This window comes from Haliotis rufescens, unplaced genomic scaffold, assembly GCF_023055435.1.
Source record: "Haliotis rufescens isolate VD_foot unplaced genomic scaffold, xgHalRufe1.0.p SCAF_38, whole genome shotgun sequence".
Classification (NCBI taxonomy): domain Eukaryota; kingdom Metazoa; phylum Mollusca; class Gastropoda; order Lepetellida; family Haliotidae; genus Haliotis; species Haliotis rufescens.
Genome location: NW_025964090.1, coordinates 1888143 through 1897628, shown reverse-complemented (window position 1 = coordinate 1897628; position 9486 = coordinate 1888143).

Here is a 9486-nt window from a genome sequence, read left to right as displayed (position 1 = left end):
ACTCACTCACTCAAGTAATTCTGTTTCCCATTAGTCACCCGCACTCTTGTTCTCCATAACTGATTCGTTCGTTAACACCTCTCTGGAAATGTAAGTCGAGGCTGAATGCGATCAGTTCTCGTTGTTGATTAAATTAGGAAACAGCGTACATGAGCTGTGAGACCAGGGAGTTTAGTGTCGCCGTAAGTACCTGTCGTTATTTGTTCACTGGAGACAGTATTAGATGCATTATTAGAGAAACTTGAAGCATGAAGTAACTGGGGTTAAATCTAATGCGTCGGCAAATCAATTGGATGTACAACTTTGGCTGTCCTTTCCAGATTCCAGTGTTGATACCTGCTCGGGGATTCACCTGCACATTGAAGCATGCTCAGCATGCACAACGTATAAAAAACATTTGGTGACGTAATGAACAAAATTATAACATATTCGACTGATATTTGGCTTACAACACAAAATGTTGTGCATTTATCTAGTATTTGTTTTTAATATCAGTATATCTTTTTTATAAAACAAAAACAGTCCAAATCCCTGCCCACCCCAAACAGCCCATACCCTACAGCCCACACCCAACGTTTACAAAAAAAGCTGTGTACCAACGCACATCCCGCCCTACACCCCACACCACGCACCCTACACCCCACACCCTACTTTTCAAAGCAGCTGTTCACCAACACAGCCCATCCCACATACCCCACATCCTACTTGTCAAAAAAGCTGTTCACCCCAATCTCATTAAAACCAGATCTTAGTTGTCACTATCGCTAAACAAAGATCTGAGGACACCACATTAAGGGTCACGTCAGAACGACCTTTCATCCAACCAATCAGAGCGTCGCTTATATTACCAGATCATGAACGTGACAGTCGGAATGTGTTTTCTAATCATGCAACCACGAAATATTTTAACATCCGAACGACATTTATTGGTTTTATGATTATATCCATACAATCTAGGCCATCTATAAGCCATTCCAGAATGTTCTATTTATCAGTTTAAATTTTTTTAATCGAGAATACGTAAAAATATGTCTCGAAGCGTAGTCGCCAGTTTGAAACTAGTGTCGTAAAGCTCGAGAAAGCTGCCTTCTTTTTGGCTAATATCGATTTCTTGTCAGTCATTTCATTGGTCGGTCAAAGTTCGCGAAAGGTCGTTCTGACGTGACCCGTAATGGGATGTCCTCAGATCTTTGTTTAGCGATAGCAAAAACTAAGATCTGATTTTAATGAGATTGCTCTTCACCCAGACGCATTGACCAAGTCGTCTACAATGCTGCTGTGCAGAGTTATGCCCCTTAGGCGTGCCAGTTACTCGGTGGGGATTTTAATCTCATTGAATGTCCGAATGGGAACATTTTTAGCATAGCCCTGGCGACACGTATTTAGATACATGTATTAAACAATCTGGTCATTCATATTCTCTAGCTGAATTAAGTTATATCTTTATTCAACCATATGAAAAAATCAGAAGGAATGGTGCATAGTCAGAAAGAAATGCGAACATGAGTGGCTTGTAGTGTAACCATAGAGTTTTAGATCATTTTTTCATTAAACAATATATCACGTGACTAACCAAGAGTCCGGGTAGTCCTGTGGGTACCCGGGTCCTACTCAGTACCCACCCGACCCGGGTACCCGAGTTACCCGTCCCAGCCCTAACACATACATTTGTTTTATGATTGGCATGGCGACTCGGCAGTTTAAGACGCACAATTCAGCATGCAGAGTTGCGTCCCCTAGACGGGATCCCAAGATGGTGTGTTCGATTTGAAACCTCGACTCGCCCTGGTCACTCTTCTTGCTTTATCGGCACCATACGAATGCTCGTGGCTTCCACCTAAACCGTAACTTAAATACTTTCAAAGCGCAGTTTAACCCAACTCACTAACTCACTTGTTCGACAATATCCTCATACCCGTGAAGATCCGGGGTAGAATAGCTCTTCAGCAACCCATGCTTGCCGTAAAAGGCGACTCTGCTTGTCGTAAGAGGCGACTAACGGATCGAATGGCCAGACTCTCTGATTTGGATGATGAATGTCATCGTATCCTGATTAACAAATAAACAGCAGTAGCATGTGGAATATCATCGATCAGAAACACCTTGGGATTGCTTTATCTTGTAGTTGGGTCTTTAAACTGACAAGGTGGTGCGGGTTTAACGTCGCCTCCTCCTCCTCCTCCTCCTCCTCCTCATCATCATCATCATTATCATCATCGTCGTCGTCGACACGTCAAGATTAGGTAAAACTGCCGTAAAAGGCGACAATGCTTCTCGAAAAAGGCGAAAAAGGCGACTAACGGGATCGGGTGGCCAGACTCGCTGATTTGGATGATGGATGTCATCGTATCCTAATAAACGTAGATCGATGATCGTGATATAAATCACTAGATTGTCCGGTCCAGACTCGATTATTTACAGACCGCCGTCATGTAGCTGGAATATTGCAGAAAGCGGCGTTAAACAACACACAAACATCCTTCCTTCGATCAGTACCTTTCCTTACACAGCTCTGGTTGAGTGCCCCTTTCTCCTGACGAGCACAGTGATAGAGGAAAAGTGATTAATGAAAGTTAATGCAATTGTTCTTCTACTAATCAAATAAATACATTCGAGAATGGAATATACTCCGTCCCGTCCTGACCATGTTTGTAGGATCGGTCATGCTGAGCCTTCCCCCCAGGGAAATTAATTTGTCGTTAAGAAGCACTAAACACAGTGTTTCATAGTATTTTTGATCAACAGTCGTCTGTTAAGGTGGGTCGACTCTGCATAAGGCGTACACAGGAAATTATCTCTATGGAAATGAGTTTATAGTTAGAAATATCTCAATAGCAATTCTAACTGTGTGATATAGAGAATCTCACCCGAGTGTCTTTTGTTATCAAATATATCAACACGAGTTGATAAAAATGGAAAAATTCCGAGGCTTGCCGAGGATTTTTGCCACTTTTATCAACGAGTGTTGATATATTTGATATCAAAAGACACGAGGGTGAGATTTGATTTATCATCCAACATCATTCTTCCAACTTTTTCAATTTGTAGACAGTAATTAGCAGTGTCTTAAGTGTAAAAAGTACTGCTAACAGTTTCAGAAGCAGAGCCATAAGTGATGTCATTTGATTGTGACGTCATGGTAACCAGTGACGTCACAATGGTCTGCAAAGCATTGTGATGTAATTTCATTGCAGCGATATCTACAGTGTAGATATCGCTTGATCTAATCCAAGCGATATTTCCTGTGGGAGCCAGTTTTGGATGATAAATCATGTTAAAGCTGCAGTTTCTTGACACGTGCGTGGTGGAATAATGAGTGTGTGTGAAAAGAATGTCACGTAAGACATAGATATGTAGAGTGTTTTATTTTCCTCATGTTTTGACTGCTCGTACTACTTTGAAAAATCGCAGATAATTCTTTTCATCCTTACATGGGATATTATTTTAGCCCAAACAAGATGCCAACACAGTGTATGGTTGTGACTTTCACACTAAGGATATATATTCTGGAAGAATTTTTTTAATCTAATGTTTTGGGCACCTTTCAAAGAAAAAGATTGATGCAATGTTTGATTGCGCCTAAAGCTGAAGCCAAAAGGAAATGGGTATGGTGGTGTATTTGATACGAGTATCATAGTTATGTTTTGGACCGTGCGTTTGTTGTCTTTCGAGACTTTTTGAGGCCTTGTAACGTTTTGAAAACGTTTATAATTCGCATGTCTGCAAACCATTTCAGAGGCAATAAAGAAATGAATCGGCGTTACATACTATTATATGTTGGTAACATAACTTTTTCTAAAACGATTTTGGATCATTTGAATCACCTCAAGGCAGTATTTCAAAAGATTAAAAAAGCAGAATTCACTTTTAAACCAAGCAAATGTAAATTTGCGACCTAGGGCATATCTTTAGCAAAGATGGCATCCATGTCGATCCTTCAAAAATAGATTCCGTCACACAGATCCCCCCCTCATAATGTCCATAACGTGTGTCATTACTTAGATTTGGCCTGTATTATCCCAAATTTGCAGAAACCTATGATTGTGGGTTCGGCCCGATTATGTTTCTAGGTTTGACAGCACCATACCCGTGCTCGTGGGTTTCACCGAAGTGGTAAACGTCTGAGACCTGCATCACTTCGGGCTTTCCTCCCACATTAAGCTGACACGCTGCGATATAACTGGAATACTGTGAAAAACGGCTTTAAACCCAACTCACTCACTCACTCACTCACTCACAAATTTGTAGCAAACCTTTCTGTCATGCCTCCCCTGTATAAAACCTTCTAAAAAAAAACGCGTCTTTGGTCCAACAGGCATTCAAAAAGCAAAAGCAAGCCCCTACTAAAACCCCCAGCTTTGCATATCCCAACCAAAACAAACCCTTCATCTCCACAACTGATGCACCTCAAACTGCAACTTGATTCTCATGGCGTAACTTGGAATGATGTTAATTCATGTCTTTTGACCATACAAGTATCTTCCTGTTCTGTTTTTCAGGAACAAACGATGCTGATTGGTAATGTTTCTTTTGCTATTTCCGAGTAAGGGTATATGATGTTTAAGGGACATTTCCCATCACAGTCAACAACTGTAATGACCTCTTGAATTGGGAGATTTGAAATGATTACGAATAAATAAGGGTTACAACAATACTGTCTCACATGGTTATGTCTCTCTGTCAAAGATTATGGCGTGGCTCACGAACCATATGAGGATGGCCATATTGTGGTCGAGATTTTTTATTGAGGCTGAATTATTATTTTTCAAGCAGATGGAGGCTGAGCTTTTTATTCACACAAAATTATGAGCTGTGTTGTTTCTTTTAAAAAAAACGGCCCCTCTAGAAATCAAATGGTCCGCCCCTTATAGGTGAATGAGCAATCATTAAAATCAGATCTTAGCTCTCGCTACCGCTAAACAAAGCTCTGAGGACATCCCGTCCCATCACGTCAGAACGACCTTTCGCGAATTTTGACCGACCAATGAAATGATTAACAAGAAGTCGACATTAGACAATCAGAAAGCAGCTTTCTCGAGCTTTACGTCACAAGTTTCAACCTGGCGATTTCTTTTTCAGACTAAGCTTGAAAAATATGGTGACAAAATTCTGGAATAAAAAACTGAAAACTTAACAAAAGAACATTCTGAAATGTCTAAAATATGGTCGAGATTGTATTGCACTACTTCCACAAACTATGCAACGTCTCTTCCGTTCAAATGTTTATCCCATGAAAGCCGATGATATTGTGTTAACGTTTTCGAGGTTGCATGATTAGAAAACAGACTTTCTGTCACTTTCATAATCTGGTAAGCGACGCTCTGATTGATCGGATGAGAGGTCGTTCTGATCGACGTGACCCTTAATTGGATGTCCTCAATTCTTTGTTTAGCTTAGCCAGGAATGGGCTTCACACATCATACACCCTTTTTGGGAATCGAACCCGGACATTCGGCTTAATGAGCGAACCACTAGACTACCCCACCACTCCCTTATTGGTAATATAAAGAGTTGACAAAGTTTGTTTGCAGCATGTAGAAAAGTACATGTGATAGGTAAGCATAGTACAAAGCCCATTAAAACTGTAATAAATTATTTCAATATTTTAACAAGCTTATAAATATCTCCGAGCACCATGATTTCATGATCAACAAATTAGGGCGCCGTTCCACACAGCCATCACAGAGCTACGACCATCGGGAGTCTGTGTTAAACCTAAGATCGCTTATGCAGCCGGACCATGGTAAGGTTCATTATCGCCATAGCATGCTATGCTATAGGTTCTACTACACCAAATCAGAACCAGTTTGGACAGTGCGGTTTTCATAGGGAGCCTTCAGTGCCGATCGAGAGATATCTGCAGGCTGTGATTGGAGGATATTCTGTGAGATTTGTATGTCTTTCAAATGTACATCCATCCAGTTATTAAAAAAAGACCATGTTTTTCTATATTTAGTACTGTCTTTTTCAACATGATGACTTATGCTGAATGTGACCACAGCTATTTTCAAGTAGGTGACATTTGGTGCGGAACTGGGGGTGGTGTGTTTAGCTTCCTGTAGCTGTAGCTCCAAAAGGAGCTGGCTAAGCTAGTCATTTTTAAATTTGTTATTGCTGCTCTAAGGCCAAACTGTGCACACACGTACAGGTAATAGCTGTTGAATGCTTAGTTATTTAAAAAAAAAAATAACGTTACTATAGAAGTCCATGGGAAAACATTTGGTTGTGTGTAACCCGTACGCCTGTCTTCCTCAGGCGTACTATAGTCACAATAGTGTGACATTCCCTGATAGTTGCCTCTGTACATGATGCGGTTTTCCGCCAGAAATATATGTGTCGCTGACTTTTTGGACACTTTTCTATCGCAAATACTTGAGTATCAAACAATTGGAAAACTGTTATACATTTGTGGAGATTTGAATAGTAGATGCGGCGATCAGACTGATTTTATTGAAGGAATAGACAATATCCAAGACAGAAATGTGGTGGATTTCACATGCAATGCATACGGGCGGCGCTTTGTAGATTTTTTTATTGACTCTAATTGTTGTATTCTCAATGGGAGAAACGCTGTTTTGAATGATTTTACATATGTATCATCTAGAGGTCAGTCAGTGGTTGTCTACTGTATTGTGCCATATGAATATCTTCCTAATTTTCAGAATTTTGAGGTTATTAGATCAGATGTATTAGCGTGAAATGCAGATATTGTCGGTAAGGTAGACGGACATCTAATCACCAAGTTAGACCACTCGTTGTTGCGATGGACATGTGATATTGAACATATTCACGAGGATGTGGACATTCGTGATAAAGGTGTCAGAGTGACTAAATACAGTACGTCAGATATACCACGTGACTTTATGTCATCACCGGAATGTTTGACGACTTAAGATGACATAATCCAGCGCTTGGAGAACTCGCATGTGACACAATGTGATATCGACGCAGCCTCAGACAGTCTGATTGGCTTGGTTAAAGAAGAAATGAGATGTAAGCTGAAAAGTAGGTCCTATATGCTGAACTCCAAGACTTCTAATAAACGACGGAGGAGCAAGAAGCCATGGTGGTCCGATTCGCTGACGACTTTTTGGAACGAGATGTGTAAAGCCGAAAAGAAATGGTGTAAATGCAGGACTAAGTCAGATAAACAGTTTCTGATACACTGCTTTGTGACTTTACGTAAGAAGTTTGATAAAAGTGTACAACAGGCTAAACGTGCATATGTGAAAGAGACCGTGAACAGTCTAGATGAATTATGTACGGCTCGTGATAGTGAGTTCTGGAGACAGAAAGGACGTGTAGGTGTAGGGTCGGAGAGGCACTAGACAATACCGATGGCAGTAGTTATGGAGGATGGGAATGTGGGTGTGGGAAGGACATAGTGTTGGAAAGGTGGAAAAATGTCTTTAGCGGTTTGCTAAATGGAGACAGTGACACGAAGTTAGCTTCTAGGAGAGACGGTGAGAGCGCCAATGACCATGTTCTTTTCAACGACAGCATAAGTCTATTTGAAGTAAAGACTGCTATCCATAAGGCTCATACAGGAAAAGCAACAGGTTTCGACGAAATCCCCGTCGTTTTGCTGAAGTCTGATGCTATCGCTAAAACGCTCCACTATATTTTTAATAATTGTTTTAATACAGGAAAGATTCCTCAAATATTGTCGAAAGGCATAATTAGTCCCATTCCAAAGTGCTCAACCCTGGGCCCTAGAGACCCCCTCTCATACAGGGGTATCATACTGACTACGTCCATTTATAAACTGTATTGTAGTATCCTTAACAGAAGACTACAACTGTGGACAGAAGCTAACGACGTACTCAATGATTCAAAGAACGGATTCAGACAAAAAAGATCTACTATCGATCACGTCCAAACGCTAACAGCAATTATAGAAAACAGAAAAGTAAAAAAGAAATCTACATTTGTTGCATTCATTGATTTTAAGAAAGCTTACGACTGTGTTAATAGAAACATTTTATGGGATAAACTTTCTCACCATGGTATTGGAGGCAACATGTTACCTGCGTTGCAATCATTATACAAGGGTGTTAAATGCAGTGTTCGAGTGAATGGTTTCTTTACTTCCTGGTTCACGGTAAACCGTGGCTTAAAACAGGGGTGTTTGTTATCTCCCTTGCTTTTTAACTTGTTCATAAATGATTTATTATATACTCTCAAAAGTCTTAATATTGGTGTAACTGTAGACAATTTTAATATTGCAGCATTAGCATATGCAGATGATTTAGCATTGTCAGCTGAGAATGAAGCTGATCTCAGTCTACTGTTAGATGTTTTACATACTTGGTGTTGCACAAATAAGATAGAGATCAATAAGGAAAAGTCTAAAATTGTCCATTTTAGAAATCCGTCTGTCATACAGACGAAGCATGTTTTTAATGTCGGAAATATGATTTTAGACATTGCTGCTAAGTACAATTATCTTGGTCTACTGTTCACAGACCAATTAGATTTTACTGCAATGGCACGTGCAGCAGCGAAGTCTGCTAATAGGGCTTTGGGCCTGTTGATATCCAAAGTTAAGACAATAGGCGGTATGCATTTCCAAACCTATTCCAAATTGTACGATAGTATGGTGTGGTCTGTCCTTGACTACGGGGCGGCTATCTGGGGTAATTATGATGTGTCAGCAATAAATGCTGTACACCATAGAGCCATTAGATTTTATTTGGGACTCGGCAAATACGCCCCTGACGTCGCTATAAATGGGGACATGGGATGGATACCGCCTGTTGTCAGACAGTGGAAAAGTGTAGCAAGACAATGGTGGCGCCTTAAGAATATGTCTAGTAGGTTAAACAGACACGTGTTTATCTGGGCTGATAGATACGCTGTAAATGGTTGTAAAAATTGGAATGGTAGGGTAAGAAAGAAGTTTACGAATATGGATTTCAGACATCTATTAAACGCTACAGGTTTAATTGATAAATTTTCTGTTTGTACACAGGTGGAAAAATGGTGTAAAAATGAATATGTTACCCGTTGGAGTGATATGTTAAGAAAGGAAGAGGGGCGAAATGGGCTTAATAAATTGAGAATGTATCGATGTTACAAACAAGTATATGGGACAGAATACTATGTTTCAAATAAGATGCCCAGAAACTATAGATCGGCACTAGCCAAGTTTAGATGTGGCGTGGCTCCTATTCGAGTGGAAACCGGTCGATACGAAGGTGTACCTGTCAATAATAGAAAATGTTTCCACTGTAATGACAGCGTAGAGGACGAGGTCCATGTTTTGTTTCACTGCGTATTATATGATGATATCAGGGCAACTCTTTTTAATGAATGTATTGCTAAATCTTATAATTTTTTAGATATACCTGATATCGACAAACTTTGTTTTATTTTCAGTGACTCCAGTGTGTGTTTTATACTTGCCAAAGTCTGCTTTTTAATTCTTAATCGTAGACAACATCTTTTATATGGATAACTTTTTACTATATCATCTTTATATCATTT